Genomic DNA, 22,257 nt, shown 5'->3' with positions numbered 1-22,257 from the left:
AATCCCAAGGGGTTTACATACTTTTTCTTGCAACTGTACCTATACCTTGCGTGCCAGCGTCTCTACATTTATTCATATATTCATTGCCAACGCTCACCTGTATACATTTATTTACAAAATGATTGCACTGGTTGTTTTCAGAAGCCAAGATGAAGAAAAATGAGTTGTAAATAGTGCTGGTAGGTAGATCAGACATTGGGCGCTGTATTCTGGGATGGGGACCAGGATGTGGAGACACTGCTGGGGGCTTTTCTAGACTGAACATCCAAACTGATGGCCTGACCTTTCTCTACTACCAACTCTCATTAGGGGAAGATACGTTTATGAAAGGACAGTTTACTGAGAGTGTACACTGTGGTGGCACTACACCGTAATCAAGCCTTGCCAATGCCCCCTAAAACTTTAGTGCTTTTGGTAAGAATCTTTCTTTTTACTGAAATGTTGGCACTATTTAGTGAAGTCTCTTTTATTTTATTACTTTGCCCTGGACAATGATGGCACTATACACAGAAAAGGGGTCATTATGGATGATTTTTCATGCAGCACACACAGGGATAATTGCATTCTAGGGGTATATATTATGTATAATTGCATGTTATTGTAATTAATGACCACTAAAAGCTCCCTTATGTGCTAACAGAGAGCGCAAATTATTACCGTAGGCAGCGTTACGCCTAATGATAAGTTTTGGCTGGAAATGAAAGGCCAGCTAATAAGACTCCTCTGAACTTCAGAAGGCAGGTATTACCCATTATTATTGCTTCCAGCCGAGTGATAGTCAGTAACTTTACTTATGCTGTTTATTAAAGTGGTCATAAAGGCAAACCTTTTTTTTTTTTTCTTTAATCTTTAAAGGAGAAGTACAGCCAAAGCTTGTTTGGCTGTACATTTTCTGTGGATCCCAGAAGTGCAGTTCATTCTGCACTCCTGTGTGACCTGTTTTCAGTCGACAACGAACTATAGTCTGCCAGCTGACGTCACTCAGCTGGTCCAGACTCTGAAGGGATCCTGACTTAAAAGTCTGGATCCACCCAGATGTCTGGAACAGCATCTGGCTCAGCCTTTCAGAAAACCGCTGAGAACCTGACCCAGCCGCTCCTGCCCCCTCCACAGCACAGCGCTCCAATGAGCACTGGAGGGGCAGAACTGACAGCGGCGACTGACAGCCGCCGATCTCTGCTCAGAGCAGCAGGTAGAACTGAGCGATCCGCGGTGTCTGATCGCTCAGTTCTCAACTCTACAGCTGACAGGGGATAGATGCAGCATTGGATCAATGCTGCATCCACCTCAGTAATTATGATTTAAAAAAAATACTTCTCTTTTAGGGTATAAAACCTTTATCTGTCTGTGTCTGTGTCTCCAGGTCACTTTTAGTTTTTAGTGCTGTGATGTTTGACTGACAATTACCTAATCATACAACACTGTATTCAAATTCATTTTATATATTTTTTTTTTGTAAGATAGAATGGGGTTGATTTACTAAAGGTAAATATACTGTGCACTGCAAGTGCAGTTGCTTTATATCCGAGGGGAAGCTCTGAAATGAGACGAAGCTCTGCTGATTTCTTTCATCCAATCATGTGCAAGCAAATATGCTGTTTTTTTATTTTTCCTGCATGTTCCCCTCAGAGCTAGATCAACTGCACTTCTAGTGCACTTCTAAGTGAATCAACCCAATAGATCTTTTGATGACATTTAATAATCACTGTGGGGGGTGGGCTATGTTTTGATACATATAAAGGAAGAGACAAAAAAAAAAGTAAAAAAAAAAAAATCCCTTTACGTTTGGTTTAAAAACATATCAAATAAAATTGCCAGGACAGTATGGACACCCTAAAAATGACCTATTTTTGGAAAGTAGATACCCCAAAGCGATCTCATTTGTTTGCAACAATTACTTGGAGATGAAGTAACATGCTGGTATTGAGGTGGTTAAAACATGAAACATGCACTAGGTACGAGATGCGACGGACCACCTGGCATCCCGCCTAGGTGCTTCCATCAGAGAGCTGCTTCTTCACTGCTGGGACAGAGGACCAAAGTATTATAGCTGGGCATTGCACCCAAGAACGATCCGACACTAGCTTGGGTGCAACTGGAACTTTTTATTGAACAGAAATACAGGTTTTTATACACTTCAAAAATAGAAGCAGTCCCCACATGAACAATCCCACACTGATTAGATCTTGAGGTAGTGTTGACATAAGACTAATCCCATCATGTAGGAATCTCCAGGAGGACCAGCCAACAGACAGAAACAATAGGTGACTCCATTAACTAAATTAACAATGGGACAATGACACAATGGTAAACACATAACACCTAATAAACAGACTACAGCAAGAGACCTCAGCATCAGGTTGTTTTAAGCTGATTATATTAACATCTGCTCTGAGTTTCTGAATCTAGGAGGGGGGTTGAAGCAGTCAATGCTGGTTTTGGAACAGAAACCACAGATCTGTATCGTGGTCCTCCAGTTCTCAGAGTCTGTGTGTTTCGGGGAGACATGGACTTTAATCCGAAGTAAAAGGTCCCCCCAGGCACACACCTCTCAAGGAATAGAGCCCCCTCAGATGACAGGGCCCATGGTCAGTAGGCAAGAGGCTAGCCTGCAGTTCCCTCCAAAAGCCCCTGGGTCTGTCAAACTAGATACTAATACAGATCATTAAAGGAGATCTACGGTCACAGCAAACACTACATAGGACTACATATCCCATGGTACCTTGCTGTACATTGTTTACATTTGTGATAATTGTGATTGGTCATCACAGTGCTCACAAGGTACAGAGCCACTCGGAACTGATCTGAGCTGCAAGGTGATGGCTCCGATGACAGCCATTAATGGCTACAGTGGCCATGTGAGGGTGAATTTTGCAGTGGCCTTTATAAATGGCAGAAATACACATGCAGCACTTCCCTGTTTTTCTATGTACAGTGGTAGACAAGTCAGGTTTACCCCTAGAACAGCTTTACTCAAACATATAGGATATGTTCCCATGAAGAAGAATGGTGGTGCACAATACTATTTTGCTTGCATACAGTATGATGTTGTGACCACAGTTGGGGGTGGTTTGCTGGAAGGAAGAGAAGTATGTTGGGAGAGAATGGGCTGATTAATGCAGAACTTCACCCTAAAGGGGAACTTCCACTTTATGTCCTCGTGCCACCCTCCTCTAACACGTTTGGGCATTTTATTTGGAGGGGGTAGTGGGTATCTAGTTTTGGTAGATACCCACTCCCTTTTCCTATTGTATTGCCTAGGCCAGGGGTAGGCAACCTGCGGCTCTCCAGCTGTTGCAGGACTACAAGTTCCATCATGCCTCTGCAAGTTGTAGCTGTAACTGTCAGTTTTGTAATGTTGCAATGCCTCATGGGAAATGTAGTTCCACAACAGCTAGAGAGCCGCAGGTTGCCCACCCCTGGCCTAGGCAATTCAGCCAGAAGTTCAGCCGCAACCTCATGGTACATGTCGCAGGTCCCACGAGGCTGTGGCATCATTCACACAGAGCAGTGTGGCTTGCACAGTGGGAAGTCGGCTGTTAAACCGCAAGGAATCACAGCCAGCTTCACACAAAAAACATGCCAGCTCCAGGGACCCAAAGACCGGCGAAGAACCAGCCTGGGTGAGGACAACGCTGGATCCTTGGAGAGGTAAATCTCCTTTTTTTAAAAGTCAGCAGCTACAGTATCTGCAGCTGCTGACTTTTATTTTATTTTTGCAAACAGGCTGAAGATCCTCTTTAAAGTGGAGTTCTGGCCCCTGCCGCCTCTCCCCAAAAAATTTAAATGTCAGCAGCTACAAATATTGTGGCTACTGACTTTTAATAGTAGGGCACTTACCTGTCCATGCATCCAGCAGTGTCCTCACCCCGAGCCCATTCTTTAATCAGTTGTTAGGTGCTGGCGCTGCCATCTTGACTACGGAAAACCGGCAGTGAAGCCTTGCGGCCTCACCAGCAGTTTCCTCCTGCACATACGTGATGTGCACTGCGCTTTGTGAATGGGCTGCAATCTTCTAGGACCTGAAGGGCTGCAAGGGATGTGCCAAACTTCCAGCTCAGTTCGCCCCAAATCCGCAATCTCAGAAAATGAGAATATTAGATGCAATCAATAAAACAAGGATTGTACATAGAACAATATCGGACCTCTGAAAAGTATAAGCATGCATATGTACTCAGTACTTGGTTTGGGCCCCTTTTGCAGCAATTACTGCCTCAATGCGGCGTGGCATGGAAGCTATCAGCCTGTGGCACTGCTGAGGTGTTATGGAAGACCAGGATGCTTCAATAGCGGCCTTCAGCTCTTCTGCATTGTTCAGTCTCATGTTTCTCATCTTTCTCTTGGCAATGCTGCAAGGGCTGTGCCGAACTTCCGGTTCAGTTCGCTGCGGTGAACGCAGCCAGAAGTGGGAGTGGGTACTTGTCAAAACCAGGTACCTGCTCCCCCACAAAAGGTGCCAAATGCGGCAGCGGAGGGGGGGAGGAGGCAAAAAAGCAGAGCTTCCACTTTTGGGTGGAACTCCACTTTAAGGAGCAATTTGGGTTAATAACCAACAATTTTGGAGCAGAAAGATTCCAAACATGAGTTTTTAAAATGATTGTACAAGCTCCACCCTTTGTGTCATGTGATTATTTTAGTAAGAACCCATGATAGAATGAGCTTCAGGAAGCATGGGGGTCTGCTTTTACTGCAGAACTTGTATTTAGAACACCTGATTGCCAAACAAAGGAAAGGAAAAAGGTTTTCAGGTTTCCTGAACTCTAAAGAGCCTTCTGACTCCTCTTACCATTCTCTCCACCACCTTCCTCTATAGCAGTGGTTCTCAACCTGTGGGTCGCGACCCTTTTGGGGGTCGAACGACCCTTTCACAGGGGTCCCCTAAGACCATCAGAAAACACATATTTCCGATCTGTAAAGAGCAGCTACTGTGTAGAAAGCAGCTGCTGTGTTGAAAGCAGCTACTCTGTTAAAAGCAGCTACTGTGTTGAAAGCAGCAGTATTGGAGGTAAAACGACACTCATGAATTATAATTACTGGGTAAATAATTTTATGGTTGGGGGCAGGGGCGGACTGACAACTCATGGGGCCCCCGGGCAATAGAGGATCATGGGGCTCCTGTGTCCTTGCCCAAACTCAAAAAAGCCTATGAAAAAGGTACCAGGGGAATCTCATTGGGCCCCCTAATGACCCCAGGCCCTCGGGCATTGCCCGAGTTTCCAAATAGTCAGTCCGCCCCTGGTTGGAGGTCACCACAACATGAGGAACTGTATTAAAGGGTCACGGCATTAGGAAGGTTGAGAACCACTGCTCTATAGCTTTCTTGCTGAATTTACCCACAAATGTTCAGAGGTGGCCAGATGAGTGAAACAAAATGAGGAAGATGTTATCACAGCTTGTAAATGTTGAGTCCCCCGGTACTGGTCCGTGATTACCAATATGGTAGATACAGCCCTGGTCATTGGGAATTGGTTACCGGTCATGAAGGGGTTAACACTGCCCTGGCTCTCTACCTAGCTGTAGGCACAGAGTCCCTTAGAAAGTGAAATCTGCAGTCACTGACATTCAGATGTAATAGACATAATACTGTAGATTGTATTGGGTTTCTTCATCTCACTCCATATTCTTCCCACGGCAGTATTGTAGGATGTCCCAGGCCCCGGAGAAAACTTTATTATGTAATCATTTCAATGACTTTTCTTTCTGCTAGTTCATATTTATAGTGTTTGATCCTACGGGATTCTTTCCAGACTAAAACAAGCTTGTTCCGCAGTAAAACGTCTTCCTATAATAGTTCTATTGTGTGCCGGTCACAATGGAAATGTCACCACGTAAAACAATGCATTCAGATTGTCACTTGAAGGGTTCGGCCAAAAGCCAAGCCACTTCTGAACGGGTTAACACCATGACGGCTTGTTCCGGCCGGACTCTTGTCTCTTCAAGTGTTCAGAATATAAAATTTCCAACATCCTGTTTTGGCCTTGGACAAACTGGCATCTTGGAGCATTCATTGGCAAAGCCTAAATATAAATTCTTGCCGGATTATTAGATCCGTTTTACAGAATGTCCTCTAGGATTGGCCTGAAACTCGAATAATGAAGATTTAGAAGACAAAGCAATAATTTATAATATCGTCAGAAAATGCAATTAGTACAAGCAGACGCTTGGGGCTTTATTTATCAACGATTTCACCCTAAATTCACCCATTTTCACATAAGATATATGGGAAAATTAGGTTCATAGCAAAATTTGTGAATCTTAGGTCAAAGTTGTATGAACCTTGGGTAAAAGGAACTGTATATCAGTATGCAATTAAAACTGAACTCGGGACAAACAGCTAAATGCACACATTTAATACATTTTACCTGCCAATGGATTTGTATTTCTTACCATCCAGTCCTGATATTTACACAGCTCCGTCACATACCACAGTCAGCATGGTACCTAGCTTTTCTTTACTACAGCTAAAGCTAACAAAATAGTTAAGGTTGATTGAGAAAGGTTAGTTTCTAAACTCTCTAAATCAACATTAACTTTTTTTTACTCCTTATGTTGCTAGACCTAATAAATAGATAGGAAGATATTTTAATTTTTTTACATTTCTTCAGTTGCTTCCCAGTTTTTGGCCTAGGCTAAAATGATGTCATACATCCCATCTTTTTTTTTTATAGCGCAAAAAATAAAAAATGCACAGGCGATGAAATACTACTGAAAGAAAGCTAAATTTGTGGGAAAAAAAGGACGTAAATTTCATTTGGGTGCAGTGTTGCATGACCGCGTAATTGTCAGTTAAAGTAACACAGTGCCGTAATGCAATAAATGGCCTGGTCAGGAAGGGGGAGAAATCCTCAGGAGGGCAAGTGGTTAAATAACATTTTTAGTTTTGGTGCTCAGATACAGTTAGGTTCTGCTTTAACCACTTCCTGACCGGCCGTTGTATATAAACGGCCGGACGGTGGCAGTGCAGGGTCGGGTGGCCGTTTATAAATGGCCTCCCCGTACCCTGCTTGTGCGCGGTCCCCCGGGAGTGTGCAGCACCGCAATCCGGTGCCCGCTGTACGAGTGAAACACCGATCGTCGGATCCTCTGTACGAGGTCCCGATCATGTGATCACTGTGGGCCAATCAGTGATCACATGCAAAGTAGTAAGCAAGATGTCACTTCTGACATCATTGCTTACTACGTGTGAAATCTGTGAATGATCACAGAGGTCACATGGTACAAGGCTATTCACAACAGCCTTGTACCATGTGACAAGCTGTGACCAATCAAAGTGCACTCAGTAGTTCTCAATGGCTGCAAGAATGCAGACAGAGAGAAAGAGAAATGATTGCTTTTACATCCTATATGGATGTAAAAGCAATCAGTGTAAAAAAAAAAAAAAATCTTCATCAACCCCCAAAAGTAGTACAGTGTCACCATGGTGACACTGTACTGCTAGGGTGACAGTATGTATAAAAATAAAATAAATAATATTATAAAACAAAAAATTAATAAAAATTTTTTTAAAAATTATAATTTTTGGTTATAAACTAATTTGACTTATTTTTTTTTTTACTAAAAAGATAACGGAATAAATTTTGGCCAACATTTATGATGAAATATTATTTATTTGCAAAATTTTATAAGAAAAACACATTTTTTCAAACTTTTTGGACATTTTCATTTACATAGCAAAAAAAATAAAAATCCCAGCGGTGAATAAATACCACCAAAATAAAGTTTTATCTGTCTCAAAAAAATGGTAAAAAATTAATATGGGTACAGTGTTGCATGACCGCGCAATTGTCATTCAAAGTGTGATAGCGCTGAAAGCTGAAAATTGCCCTGGTCAGGAAGGGGGTGAAAGTGTCTGGACTGGAAGTGGTTAACGAATGTCACTAGGCTCCTCCATGTATCCAGCCTTTAATAGGACAGTGAAAGAGAAGCAGGACACTTATGAGCTCATCTCGTTGTTACTCAGATCTCTACTCCTATCAGCATGCCCTTTTTCGCATATGACCTCTGTGCTCACGTTTTTCAATTTCAGTTCTGCTATACACTGGACTGCAAGAGACTGATGCCAAGTCACACAAGTGTATGCAAAGCCAAGTAATTATTGTACTAACCGTCAAATCTTTTATTGGAGGCCACTGGGGGACAATAGGCAACCTAGGGTTATACTGACAGCTACAGAAGAAATTAACACTAGGCAGGTAGAAAACTGAAGATCGGACCCCTTTAGGCTACAACCCCTCCCACCTACTCAGTTGAAGGGAGAACCATAGAACATCAGGGAAGGGAGCTGTATCCCTCAATACACTCAACAGGGAATACAACATTTCTGTTTTCTATATTGTCCATTGAGAGACACAGCTTCCTTTCCTCCCACACTCCAAAGACATACTGGTAGGTTAATTGGCTCCTATCTAAACTGGCCCTAGTATGTGTATGTATGAATGTGAGTTAGGGACCTTAGATTGTACACCCATTGAGGGTTAGGGACTGATGTGAATGTACAATATACAGGTGAAACTCGAAAAATTAGAACATCGTGCAAAAGTTCATTTATTTCAGTAATGCAACTTAAAAGGTGAAACTAATATATGAGATAGACTCATTACATGCAAAGCAAGATAGTTCAAGCCGTGATTTGTCATCATTGTGATGATTATGGCTTACAGCTCATGAAAACCCCAAATCCACAATCTCAGAAAATGAGAATATTGTGAAAAGGTGCAATATTCTCGGCTCAAAGTGTCCCACTCTAATCAGCTAATTAAGCCATAACACCTGCAAAGGGTTCCTGAGCCTTTAAATGGTCTCTCAGTCTGGTTCAGTAGGAATCACAATCATGGGAAAGACTGCTGACCTGACAGTTGTGCAGAAAACCATCACTGACACCTTCCATAAGGAGGGAAAGCCTCAAAAGGTAATTGCAAAAGAAGTTGGATGTTCCCAAAGTGCTGTATCAAAGCACATTAATAGAAAGTTATGTGGAAGGAAAAAGTGTGGAAGAAAAAGGTGCACAAGCAGCAGGAATGACCGCAGCCTGGAGAGGATTGTCAGGAAAAGGCCATTCAAAAGTGTTGGGGACTTTCACAAGGAGTGGACTGAGGCTGGAGTCAGTGCATCAAGAGCCACCACACACAGACGGATCCTGGACATGGGCTTCAAATGTCGTATTCCTCATGTCAAGCCGCTCCTGAACAACAAACAACGTCAGAAGCGTCTTACCTGGGCTAAAGAAAAACAGACCTGGTCTGTTGCTCAGTGGTCCAAAGTCTTCTTTTCTGATGAGAGCAACGTTTGCATCTCATTTGGAAACCAAGGACCCCGAGTATGGAGGAAGAATGGAGAGGCACACACTGCAAGATGCTTGAAGTCCAGTGTGAAGTTTCCACAGTCTGTGTTGATTTGGGGAGCCATGTCATCTGCTGGTGTTGGTCCACTGTGCTTCATTAAGTCCAGGGTCAACGCAGCCATCTACTAGGAGATTTTGGAGCACTTCATGCTTCCTTCCGCAGACGAGCTTTATGGGGATGCTGACTTCATTTTCCAGCAGGACTTGGCACCTGCCCACACTGCCAAAAGCACCAAAACCTGGTTCAATGACCGTGGGATTACTGTTCTTGATTGGCCAGCAAACTCGCCTGACCTGAACCCCATAGAGAATCTATGGGGCATTGCCAAGAGAAACATGAGAGACATGAGATCGAACAATGCAGAAGAGCTGAAGGCCGCTATTGAAGCATCCTGGTCTTCCATAACACCTCAGCAGTGCCACAGGCTGATAGCTTCCATGCCACGCCGCATTGAGGCAGTAATTGCTGCAAAAGGGGCCCAAACCAAGTACTGAGTACATATGCATGCTTATACTTTTCAGAGGTCCAATATTGTTCTATGTACAATCCTTGTTTTATTGATTGCATGTAATATTCTCATTTTCTGAGATTGTGGATTTGGGGTTTTCATGAGCTGTAAGCCATAATCATCACAATTATGACAAATCACGGCTTGAACTATCTTGCTTTGCATGTAATGAGTCTATCTCATATATTAGTTTCACCTTTTAAGTTGCATTACTGAAATAAATGACCTTTTGCACGATATTCTAATTTTTCGAGTTTCACCTGTATATGTAAAGTGCTGCGTAAATTGATGGCGCTTTATAAGTACCTGTAATAATAATAATAATAAGCAATCTAGGAATGCCCAAAAGCAATCCAAACCATGAGTCAGCCACAGCAACACAACGAACCAACCCAACAAGAGAAAACAAAGCAAAAGGGAACTCCTGTAACAGCACTAAATTGGCACTTTCAAAAATCTTTTGACCAAAACTGCAGAAGACACTTCGACTTTGTAAAACTTTGAAAACTTACTGTATGTACAGACCAGGTTGCAACCTTAAAACACAGGTTATTTTTTTTTACGTTCAATCTGCGGGTTGAACAAAAAAAAAAAAAAGAAACCTGACAGAACCCACCTCAACCCAAATGATCCTAATGCAAAAATCTCTGCTGCTGAGATATTGTATTCTGACAGAGAGATTTCCTCCCCCACCAGAATACACTGATCAGGGCTTGCAGCCATTGGCTGTAATTGCTGATCGAAAGCTGGTTTTCCAGCATAACTGTTTAACAGAAGCTGGTCTTTAGACCGGCTTCTGTTGAACAGACAGCTGTACACATGGACCGAAAGTCGGCTAGTTCTTGCTGTACACATGGACCGAAAGTCGGCCAGTTCTTGCTGAAGCAGACAATTTTCAGCTTGTGTGTACCGGGCTTAATACACAGCCTTGATGACAAAAAAAAGAAGCTTTTCTTAGTAGACATTTCCTTAGTAGAGCGGACTTTACCAGGAAAACGAGGCACTTTATCTCCCAACTCAATGACCTGTGCAATAACCAACAAAATAAACCAAGAAATATTGGACCTGGAGGCCAGAGAGCCTTGTTTAGGACTTTCTGGAAGAACCAACAGGAAATCCACTGACATGAACAAAGTTACTGTAACAGTCATCCCTGGCAGCTCTCACCACCTCCAGGCAATGCAGACAGATTTCCTTAAGCCCAATACACACAGTGAGAAAATTGGATGAAAAATACTGCTTTCGGAGTGATCGTCGGATATTCTGACTGTTAGTACATAGCTTTCAAGAGCTGATCATGACATTTCATGCACAATTATCCAAAGGTACAAGCACAGAATTTTTTTTCGTACAATACCAGAATTAATGATTTTTGTTTAATTAGCAGAGTGTTTGTCTGAAAAAAAAATCGAGTGACCAAGACTGCGCATGCTGGGAAACAAAAGAATACATTACAATACATCACTTCCGAAGTTGTATTCTGTCGTGTGAGAATTTTTGTAACTTTACTAACCTCTTCATTTTTTATATGAGACTAACATGCAAAAAAAAAACGGACAATCATTCGTCCGATATTCTCACCGTGTGTACAAGGCTTTAGGGTGAAGCAGTACTGAACAAAGGGAGGGTAATCACAATATCTTTCCATGTTCTCCCTGTGCCTGTGTGGGTTTCCTCTGGGTACTCCAGTTTCCTCCCACACTGCAAAGACATGCTGGTAGGTTAATTGGCTCCTGTCTAAATTTGCCCTAGTATGTGTATGAATGTAAGTTAGGGACCTTAGATTGTACGCTCCCTGAGGGCAGGGACTGATGTAATGTACAATATATATGTAAAGCACTGTGTAAATTGATGGCGCTATATAAGTACCTGAAATAAATAAATATCTTTATTAAAGTGAAAAACAGAGATCGCTTTGGGGGGGAAAAAGCAGCTCCTTGGTCTCAAAAAAACACCAGCAGCATTCAACAATTTTCAGCAATACATTAAAGTTGTGAATACCATTCGTAAAAAAATAAAAAAAAAGAAGACTGTTGAAAATGCCAGTATACTGCCTAATTTGTACCAAAAATTGTACAAGTGTACATGTACATCATTATACAGATACCTTTTCAATAAAGTTTTTCTTAGATCACACGGGAGATTTACTAAACACCAGTTCCTGGTGCGGTTGTGCATAGTAACCAATCAGCTTCTAGGTTTTAGCCCTTGTTCACACTGAACACAACTTTGAAATCAAGCTGCTTCACTTGAAGTATTGTGATTTCAAAGCCACAGATCAGTGCAATTTGTACCTCCGATTTTACTGCAGCTTGCAACTTCATTTAACAGATGTCAATGCAAGTCGTAATGAAAATCGGAAAAAAGTAGTGCAAGAACTATTTTTGAAAACGCGCTACATCAAACTGCTCTGATTAAGACAGTGCTTTAGAAATACATTAGATGCTGCTTCAGGAGCAATTTGTAAATCGTTGTCGCACCGTGTGAACCAGGGCTTAACCACTTCAAGTCCGGACACTTTCACCCCCTTCTTGTCCAGGCCACTTTTCAGCTTTCAGTGCTGTCACACTTTGAATGACAATTGCGCGGTCATGCAACACTGTACCCATATGATTTTTTCAGCATTTTTTTGAGACAGAAAAAACTTTATTTTGATGGTATTTATTCACCACTGGGATTTTTTTTGGCTATATAAATGAAAAAGTCAAACAGTTTTGAAAATAAGTGTTTTTCTTATAAAATTTTGCAAATAATGAATCTTTCTTCATAAATCTTGGCCAAAATTGATTCAGTTATCTGTTTAGTAAAAAAAAAAAACCCAAATTAGTTTATAACCAAAAATGATTTATATTTTTTTATTTTTTCACATTTTTATTTTATTTTTTTATATTATTTATGTTTTTATTTGTTTTTTTTAACATACTGTCACCCTAGCAGTACAGTGTCACCATAGTGACACTGTACTACTTGTGGGGGATGATGAAGATTTTTTTTTTTTTCTTTTTACACCGACTGCTTTTCCCCCCCCTAAAGGCTGTAAAAGAAATAATTTCTCCTTCTCTCTAGCTGCATTCTTGCAGCCATTGAGAAATACTGTGAGAGCTGTGATTGGTCACAGTTTGTTACATGGTACAAAGCTGTTGTGAATAGCCTTGTACCATGTGACCTCTGTGATCATTCACAGATTTCACACGTAGTAAGCAATGATGTCAGGAAGTGACATCTTGCTTATTACTATTCATGTGATCACTGATTGGCCAATCAGTGATCACATGATCGGGACCTCACAGAGAGGTCCCGTACAGCGATCGGTGTTCCGCGCGCTTCCAGGAAGCGCGCACAACCTGAGAATGCGGGCGCCGTTTATGAATGGCAACCTGCTCCTGCACAGCTGGTTTATGTCAAAGCTTAATGAAAGAAGCTGAAGTTAGAAGCTGATTGGTTACTATGCACAGCTGCACCAGATTCTGTGTGCACCAGTTTTATTAAATCCCCTCCAGTATGTCACACAGGATCAAAATGGGTCGATCGGTTCTTATTATGCAATTCCAAACTTGCTTTTGAACAATTTAGCATTGTGAACTGATCATATCAAACAATTTTATTCAATTCCTAATTGATCTTCCAATTGTATTTCTCTCCCAGACAGTAAATCAATTGACATTACATCCATATAATAAATATATCACTCTGTGTATGGCTCCCATAACGTACACAGTTCGTCCCTGGTGCTCAACTGGTGGCCTTTTGACACTTTTGTGTGACCCTTCGGGCCCCTGTCAACACCAAACTGTGTTTCCCTATTGCCCTGTTATTGCAATGATATCTAGAAGTCTTGTGTAATGTGTCTCCAGACTATTACTGTCTGTCTATTGAAGCATGTTCCCAGTCTCCAAAAACTCTTATATCATGTTCACAGCCCTGCAGCATGGCTGCATTCTTTGACCATCTCTTGTATCACATCTACAGTCTCTGACCATCTTTTGCACCATATCTGTAGTCTCTGATCAACTCTTGTATCATGCCCATAGACTCTCTTTCACTTAGTTTTTTTTTATTGAAAAAGGAAGTAGTTGTCTTACAAGGTACATACAGTATGTGTAATGTAATACGTTTGTCCTGACAAATTCAGAGCCATTCAACTTCCAAAGAATAGAAAACAAAAGGGAAGGAGTTCGGAAGCATATGAGGCGTTGAGCTGATGGATAATTCAAGCAGCAAATAGTGGTTCTAGAAGTTGGCGGCACCTTAAAACAGGTCATGAGAATAAATGTAGGAGATAGAGTCCAGAGTGTTACTGGGAACTATATTGTGCAAATACTATGCCACCAGAGATATCTGAGTGGGCTTTCCATGTCTGGAGATAATAGGGGACATTTACAGTGCATCCAGAAAGTATTTACAACGCTTAACTTTTGCCACATTTTGTTATGTTACAGCCTTATTCCATAATGGATTAAATTCATTTTTTTCCTCAACATTCTACAAACAATGCTGCATAATGACAACATGAAAGAAGTTCGTGAAAAATAAAAAATGAAAAAAAAAACCCATGTACATAAGTATTCACAGCCTTTGCTCAATACTTTGTTGAAGCCCCTTTAGCACCAATTCCAGCCTCAAATCATTTTGAGTATGATGCTACAAGCTTGGCACACCTATTTTTGGGCAATTTCTCCCATTCTTCTTTGCAGTACCTCTCAAGCTCTTCAGGTTGGATGGGGAGCATCCATGCACAGCCATTTTCAGATCTCTATAGAGATGTTCAATTGGGTTCAAGTCTGGGCCCTGGCTGAGCCACTACAGGATATTCACAGAGTTGGCCTGTAGCCACTCCTTTGTTATGTGGGCTGTGTGCTTAGGGTCGTTGTCCTGTTTAAAGATGAACCGTCGCCTCAGTCTAAGGTCCAGAGCACTCTGGAACTGGTTTTCATCAAGGATGTCTTTGTACATTGCTACATTCATCTTTCCTTCAATCCTGACTAGTCTCCCAGTTCCTGCCGCTAAAAAACATCCCCACAGCATGATGCTGCCACCACCATGCTTCACTGCAGGGATGATATTGGCCAGGTCGTGAGCAGTGCCTGGTTTCCTCCACATATGATGCTTGGCATTCAGGCCAAAGAGTTCAATCTTTGCTTCATCAGACCAGAGAGTTTTGTTTCTCATGGTCTGAGAGTCCCTCAGGTGTCTTTTGGCAAACTCCAGGTGGGCTGCCATTTGCCTTTTACTAAAGAGTGGCTTCCGTCTGGCAACTCTACCATACAGGCCTGATTGGTGGAGTGCTGCAGAGATGGTTGTTCTTCTAGAAGGTTCTCCTCTCTCCACAGAGAAATGCTAGAGCTCTTTCACAGTGACCATTGGGTGCTTGGTTACCTCCCTGGCTAAGGCCCTTCACCCTCGATTGCTCATTTTGGCTGGGTGGCCTGCTCTAGGAAGATTCCTAGTAGTTACAAACTTCTTCCATTTACAGATGATGGATGCTACTGTGCTCATTGGGACCTCCAATGCTGCAGAAATTTTTCTGTACCCTTCCCCAGATCTGTGCCTTGATACAATCCTGTCTTGGAGGTCTACAGACAATTCCTTAGACTTCATGGCTTGGTTTGTGCTCTGACATGCACTAACTGTAGGACCTTATATAGACAGGTTTATGCCTTTCCTAATCATGTCCAATCAACTGAATTTCCCACAGGTGGACTCCAATCAAGTCGTGGAAACATCTCAAGGATAATCAGTGGGAACGGTATGTACCAGCGCTCAATTTTGAGTGTCATGGCAAAGGCTGTGAAATACCTATGTACATGTGTTTTTTTTCGGTTTTTATAAATTGCAAAGATTTCAAAACGAACTTCTTTTACATTGTCATTATGGGGTATTGTTTATAGAATGTTGAGGAAAAAAATTAATTTAATCCATTTTGGAATAAGGCTGCAACATAACAAAATGTGGCAAAAGTTAAGCGCTATGGGAGGAGATGCGGGCATATCAGACAGGCTGAGTATTTGAGTCCCAGATAGCGAGAATGTGAGCTAATATCGGGTTTAGGGACTTTGGGCACAGCTGGTGAGGAAGCCATGGTAAAGATACGAGAGGAATGGCATGGCCATAGACTCTGACAATCTCTTGTATCATGTCTGCAGTTTCTGACCATCTCTTGTGGCATGCCTACAGACTCCGATCATCTCACGTATCCTGTCTGCAGTCTCTGACCATGTCGTGGCATGCCTACAGACTCCAATAATCTCATGTATAATGTCTGCAGTCTCTGACCATTTCTTGTGGCATGCCTACAGACTCCAATCATCTCATGTATAATGTCTGCAGTCTCTGACCATTTCTTGTGGCATGCCTGCAGAATCTGATCATAAATTGTATCATGTCTGCAGTCTCCGATCATCAACTGTATCATGCCCACAGTCTCCAATCATCTTTTGTATCATGTCCACAGTCACTGAATATCTCTTGTATCATCCCCATAGTCTTTGACCATCTCTTGTATCATCCCCATAGTCTTTGACCATCTCTTGTATCATCCCCATAGTCTTTGACCATCTCTTGTATCATCCCCATAGTCTGACTTTAACTTGTTGTGTGTCTGCTGTCTCTCAGACTGAATATTGACTTCATTTAATGTGCAGCCCTTTGGTGATGTTGGGGGTTTCATTTGAGTCCCCCAGTATCACAGATGACCACCACTGCTGTATGTGGAGTTGAAAGGTTGACATGTTTGGGCAGCTTAAAAGGTGGAAGAGCTCAGGAAGTGCCACAGCAGAGGGAAGGCAGCCAAGCAGGTGACATAAGAACAATTTTATCACTGGTTGGCTTTACACTGTGATACAAGCAAGTGAATTTTGTCAGGTAAAACATTCTAGATACTGTATGTATTGTGACTGTGAATCTAGACATATGGCTGATGTTGTTTTGTAAATCCACAATAGACAGCAGAACAAATATAGAAGTCATTATGAGCTTGTTTTAGGTCAATACAGATTGAAGTTGTTTCCAATGTTTACACAATCTCTGAAATTTTATCCTGCAGGTAACGTCACCACTGCCGACAAGAGCAAATAGCTAAAACGTCTGAAGGTTTGTTCAGAGGAAAAAAGGTGGGCGAGAGTGTTCTGCAGATTCCTCCAAGCACAAGCATGATCAGCGACTAGTTTTTAGAGGACTGAAGTAGACGGATCATTTAGGCTGGTTTTACACCTTTGTGTTTCGGTAACACTAACACAAAGCACAGTAGCGTGCCATGCATGGCAACACAATGTCCAAGAAGGGTTTAGTTGGCCATACATGGTTAGATCTTCATTGGAGCATTCCTACAGAAGCCCAGACCCTGATTCAGGGGAGGGGACTCTAATGGGATCTTTCATGTAAGGAGGACTTTGAAAGGGAGTCTGATGAACTCAAGTTTCTTTGGAATGGCTTTACTTAGTTTACTGGGTTTTTTTTCCTTTTGTTCTAAATATTATCATGCTGATTAAACAATAAAACTCCAGAAAAAAAATGTCATTCATTTAAATTTGATTTTTTCATCTATAAATCTGGATTTTTTTTGGGCCTGTGAATATTTGTAAAATATACGTTGTGGCCCTCGTATTAAAAAAGGTTTGGAGACCCCTCATCTACATGATTGGATAGTACCATGGGTTTACTTTAAGGCTTGGTCAGGGGCGGACTGACAACTCATGGGGCCCCCAGGCAATAGGGGATCATGGGGCCCGTGTCCTTGCCAAAACTCAAAAAAGCCTATGAAAAAGGTAACAGGGGAATCTAATGGGGCCCCCTACTGACCCCAGGCCCTCGGGCAGTGCCCGAGTTTCCAAATGGTCAGTCTGCCCCTGGGCTTGGTTCACACTACTGCGACCTGAAAGTCACGTGACTTACGGTGCGACTTTGCCAGGCTACTTCCTGGCGATTTGCCGGAAACTTGATGCGAGTTGAGTATGACTTTGATGTGACTTGACATGCGACTTTCATGCCATGCGTCTTTGCTTGGGTAATCTTTCTGTAATATCGGATCCAAATCACATCAATATAGACGAGGATCAGATTTGGAGGTGACTTGCATTAAAGTCTATGGGCACAAGTCGCAGAGAATTCGTCTTGAAGTAGTACAGGAAGCTTTTCTAAAGTCGACTTCAGTAGTGCTAATTAAGACAGCTCTCATTGACCAACATGGGATGTCACATGTCATGCGACTTGGGGTTTCACAAGTTGGATCCCAAGTCACGGCAGTGTGAACAGAGCCTAAAGGCATCTAAATGTATAATAATATTTATAGAATAGTCAGTAAAAGTGTAAACAAATGGCCAGCAAATAAAAAAGTAATGTATTTATAGGTGGAACCAGGGGGCCGAGTCAGCCGTTGGTTTTCTTTTATGTCTTGGATCTTACATAGTTAGTCTGGCTGAAAAAAGACAAAAGTCCATCCATTTCAACCATATAAAAAAAAAAAAATGTTTTAATCCTATACCAACAGTTGATCCAGAGGAAGGCGAAAAAACCAGCAAAGCATGATCCAATTTGCTCCTACAGGGAAAAAAAAAATTCCTTCCTGATCCCCCGAGAGGCAATCAGATATTCCCTGGATCTTCTTACTATTATTATACAGTATTTATAAAGCGCCAATAGTTCGCTCAGCGCTGTACATTACAAAGGGGGACAGAACATGTGACAGAACAATACCAATACAATGCAAAACATGAGGGGATTGAGGGCCCTGCTCTTTCTATAACTCTCAAATCTGAACCTGTCCACCTTTGTATGCTCCAGGTACAGTAGGAACCCCTCATAGTGGCCACAGGATGTTTGTAGACCTGTGAACTCAGCATAGTGTCACCACTTATACAGATTTAAAGCTGAAGTTTAATCTGCCTATTCCCTTGTTCCTCCTTACCAATGGGCTAATCACATTTCCATTTCAACACTATTTTAGACCGGTGATCATCACTGGGCTACTGTTCTTTTCTATGCAGTACAGCCAGATCATGGGTGAATGTCAGTCTGGATGAGCGGGCGTTCCTATCCAGGCTGTATTTGCAGGCAGGCTGCCATTGGTAATACCCATCTGTAATGCCGAGCCTCCTTGATTAAATCAACTGAAAACCAATGAACGAAAGGGGCAGGCCAGGAAATGAGGCAGGCTCTGACTTGCTGAGGCTTCTAATGCACCCTGTGAGAAGTTCACACATTTGCAAGATAATCCTTTTACATCAAAAACATAATTTATTATAAAGAAAAATAAAATACAACCATAACTCATTTACATTTTGATCTTATCTGCCCAATCTGCCTCAATCCATCGGCATCATTTTTTTTAAAAAGTTATGTGCAGTTGATTTTGTAATCTATACTAGACATCCTAATGTTCAGAATATTAGCACTGAAAAGATTCTACTACAGCGACTGCTGATGTTACTGTAATTCAAAGGGATTCTAAGCATTACAGCGCCACACAGTGGCCTACGGTATAATGACCCTGCTGTCCAGGGACTCAGATTTGTAGTGTTTAAAGTAGAACTACAGGCAAAACTCTTTTTTTTCCCCATTTTGGATAGAGTAAGGGAGGGTTATAACCCAGTCAGTTTATTTTTTGCCATCTGTGGGGAGATTTCCTTTCACTTCCTGTCTCATAGCCAAATCAGGAAGTGGGAAAATCTCTGCAAATTAAGGAAATTCCTTGGGGACCCTCAAGTCACCAGAACTAGTGTCTCCATTGGAAGATTTCCTCCTGTTCTGGGGACAACCAAAAATTTGAGGTTTCTTTTACTTTCATTTTTGATGATAATGGTAAACAGGACAAATAGAGAGGGTGAATCTCTCTAACAGGGGCACAGACCGCAATAAAAACCTCACAGGGGTTCTAATCTCGCTCCACTCTGTCCAAAACTTTAAAAAAAAAAAAAAAAAAAAGTTTCCTTTTGTTTAAGTATTCTTCTTCTTCTTCTTCAAAAAAAAAAAGCCATTGTAAAATAAAGTACGTTATAATTGCTGCGAAAATGCTACTTGCCTGGTAGTTTGAGTACTTTATTAACACCTTCCAGCCCAGCCTATAGCAGCTTGACGGCCGGGTGGGACACTCACCGTTGTGACTGAGCGTCATATGACGTCCTGTCAAAAGCAGCCGTTCACGCGTCAATGGGGCCACGCAGCAGCGCGATCTGTCACTACACCGGCCTGTTGCCAGTGTCATGTGACCGCTGTGACCAATCACAGCAGATCACAAGTCGATTGTATACAATGGATGGTTTCCTGTCATGCCATTCATTGTATACAATTGTGTTGTTAGCTGTGATTGATCAAAGCACTCACATGGTACAGACAGGGCCAATCACAGCCCATCTGTATCATGTGATGAGCTTTTCCCAGTCACAGCTAATCACAACAAAAGACTGCCTGAATCCGTTTCATTCAGTAATAATGATTGCAAATATCAATGAAATACATTGGTATTAGCAATCATGTGTACAAAGAAAAAAACAATTCCTGATCACTTGCCCAGAGTAGTTCAATGTTACTATGGTAACACTGTATTGCTTTGGTCACAGTGTGCTGAAAAAAAAAAATTGTAAAAAAAGAAAAGAAAAAGTAATTAATATAAAATAAAAATTAAAAATTTTTTTTTTTCTTTTTTACATACTGTCACCAGTCAGTGTCCCTGATCACTGCCACACCAGTTATATAATCACGCTGTACTGGAATTGTAACAAAAAATTACAACCTTGAAAAAACTCACCATGCCTTTACTAAATACCTTGGACTGTCTATTTTCCAAAAAATTGGTAATTTGGGGGGTATTTGTACTATGCTGATGTTTTTAGGCCTCAAGAAATGAGATTGGCTGTCAGTACATTGATCGATTGTCATATTATTTATTTCAGGTACTTATATAGCGCTGTCAATTTACAAAGCGCTTTACATATATATTGTACATTCACATCAGTCCCTAACCCTCAAGGGGCGAACAATCTAAGGTCCAGAACTTACATTCATACATACACATACTAGGGCCAATTTAGACAGGAGCCAATTCACCTACCAGCATGTCTTTGGAGTGTGGGAGGAAACCGGAGTACCCGCAGGAAACCCACGCAGGCACAGGGAGAACATGCAAACTCCAGGCAGGTGGTGCTGTGGTTGGGATTTGAACCAGCAATCCTAGTACTGCCAGGTGGAAGTGCTAACCATTAAGCCACTGTGCTGCCCTTTTTCATATTCCTGATATGTGCCTGCTGTACCATGTACTTGTATGAAATGGTATCCTTTTCTCTTTGTATTGCTTCCTTTGTGTGAAATCCCTGGTGTTCCTGCAAGTCCCTATGCTTTCCTAATAAAGATTGACCACACTAGACAACTGGGTGTGCTCTCCTGCAGTAATCAGACTTTTCCCTGACAATCCCCTCGCACAGTCATTCACAGGGAAGTTCAGTGTACTGCCGTGTATCCTTCCTCAGTTTTTATGCTGCTGAGAACAGAGAGAATGTGATCACTTATAAACAAGGGATAAAAGTCCCCAAATTACCCAAAAAATCAGATGTAGCAGAGTACATTTTGACCTAAATTTATGAAGAAATGTTATTAATTTGCAAAATTTTATAACAAAAACAAAGAAAAGAATGAGTTTTTTTTCAAAAATTTCAGGGTTTTTTTTTGTTTATTTAGCAAAAAATAAAAAATGCAGTGGTGATTAGATACCATCAAAAGAAAGCTTTATTTGTGTGAAAAAAAAAAGATAACATTATTTTATAGGTACAGTGTTGCATGACAGCGCAATTGTCATTCAAAGTGCGACAACACTGAAAGCTGAAAATTGGCCTAGGCAGGATGGGGGTAAAACTGCCCGGTATCGAAGTGGTTAATCCTTTGCCCCAGTACAAGTATGCAGCCAGTTAGGTCAGAACCTCAAACATGCATTTTTGTAGGGCTCTGGTGCCCAGTTGCCTGTCCAGCAACCTGATGATGCCCTTGTGTGGCCCTTGGATCCCAGTTTGTAGTGGGAGCACTGATTTGTAAAGGTGTATTAGCAGTGATCTCTAGTAGATCTTCAGTCCCTAACAATTTTCAGCCATACATATTGAACAATATGTAGAAACAGGTGTTTGGCCTGTACTCAGAAAGCTTTCAGGTCCGGTCATCTGTCCATAACCGCCGGAATCGCCAACAGACGTACCTGTTGTCAGCCTGTCATTCATTTGTACAGATGTACCTGTGTCAGCCTGTCATTTGCACAGACGTACCTGTTGTCAGCCTGTCATTCATTTGTACAGATGTACCTGTTGTCAGCCTGTCATTCATTTGTACAGATGTACCTGTTGTCAGCCTGTCATTCATTTGTACCTGTTGTCAGCCTGTCATTCATTTGTACCTGTTGTCAGCCTGTCATTCATTTGTACCTGTTGTCAG

This window comes from Staurois parvus, unplaced genomic scaffold (genome assembly GCF_062004578.1).
Source record: "Staurois parvus isolate SC_StPar_1 unplaced genomic scaffold, SC_StPar_1.0 ptg000461l, whole genome shotgun sequence".
Classification (NCBI taxonomy): Eukaryota; Metazoa; Chordata; class Amphibia; order Anura; family Ranidae; genus Staurois; species Staurois parvus.
The sequence above is the reverse complement of the archived record's forward strand: the minus strand, read 5'-3'. Positions refer to the sequence as shown.